The sequence below is a fragment of the Belonocnema kinseyi genome, chromosome 6 (genome assembly GCF_010883055.1).
Source record: "Belonocnema kinseyi isolate 2016_QV_RU_SX_M_011 chromosome 6, B_treatae_v1, whole genome shotgun sequence".
Classification (NCBI taxonomy): Eukaryota; Metazoa; Arthropoda; class Insecta; order Hymenoptera; family Cynipidae; genus Belonocnema; species Belonocnema kinseyi.
The window spans coordinates 137455193-137456579 of NC_046662.1; the positions used below are offsets into that span (position 1 = coordinate 137455193).

At 38.6% G+C, this 1387-nt stretch overlaps 1 protein-coding gene across 1 annotated transcript in view; it reads left to right on the forward strand.

The window, feature by feature from the left end:
* Positions 1 to 1387, forward strand: part of LOC117175622 (protein stoned-B) — a 320808-nt gene that overhangs the window by 77464 nt on the left and 241957 nt on the right. The gene's annotated exons all lie outside the window — the stretch shown is intronic.

The following is a 1387-nucleotide window of genomic DNA, read 5'->3' on the forward strand; positions in this document are numbered from 1 at the left end:
TGAGTATTACACAAAATTGGAACAGCTTAATTTTTTTTCTTCCGAAAAATTTTCAAATGATTTTCATTCTTACATTAAAATATTTTATACGAATTTTGCGTCACGTGACACTTCTCAAACATCTCCTTTATCCCTTGTGACATTTGGTGACATTTCTCTAGACTCCCTTGCCCCCCTTGGAGCTGCACGCGATTTATAGATGATACATTGTGGTCTATATTTAAACTTTTACGTCTAACCGACAGTTAGAAAATTTGTGGAAAATTCAGAAGTTGGAACCGGGATGGTGGACTTTTTTCGCCAAAGAATTTATTCAGCAGCGTCATTCGAAATTATTTTACAGATCGCAACTCGTGTAATAGTGTAGTGGTTAAGGCAATTGAATTCCGTGCTTAAATTTATGCGTTTTAATCACCCCCCCCCCCCCCCCCCCCCCCCTCCTCCCCATTGCGTGCGAAATATTAATTGCATTATCAGTGTTGTAACTTCCAAATACCGATTAATTACGAGTTTAAAGGTTTATTACGTACGCTAATAGACACATGGTAAAGAAATCGATTAAGATGGTTCGGGTATGTTGAGAGAATGCCAAATGAAAGACTAACGAAATAAGTGTATCAAGGTAAAGTAAATGGCAGCGTGCCCAAAGGTAGACCGCGGAAAGAATGGTTAGAATGTGTGAATGAGACCCTAGTTAGAAGAGACATAAGAAGTCACAGACACACGAGAGCCTGCATGAAAAAATGCCTCGACATAAAAGATGCTAGAGAAGTATGCCAGGACAGAAAAGTATGGCTGCAAATAGTTAATAAAAAGAGTGTCAATAGAGTGAATGACGCCTGAAACAAAGACCTTGGCTACTAATGGATCCAAGTGGGGAACCTTACATAACGACTTGGTGAGGTTCTTCGCTTGGGGTGATTGCTAGAGAGATTGATCAGCAACCTGGGTCGGAGCAGTGTTGCGGAACGAGCGTGTTATTTATTTAAATAACACGAGAATTCTGGATCAATCTGAAAAATCTCTATCCCTTCCACATACTACTCATTTCCCCTACCGAGTGAGTCATGCCTACCCCGAAAGGGAAATGGCTCAATGGTGTAATAATAATATCAAAAAAAAAATTTTACCCGCTTAACGCGCTCGCTCTTTGTGGATAGACATTTTAAAACTAAAGGTGAAAGCATCGGCAACAGTAATTTAGTGATTATGAATTGTATTTTGTTAAAGCTCCTTGAGCTTTACCGAACACATTCTCATCACGTCATTAAACGTTTTATTGCAACTTTTGTCGTTTTTCCATAAGCTGAATTATCTCATTTCCAATGTTTTCTTTGTGATTTAAACTTTACACATAAGGTTTACTGAGCAGCCTTACCGTTTTTAA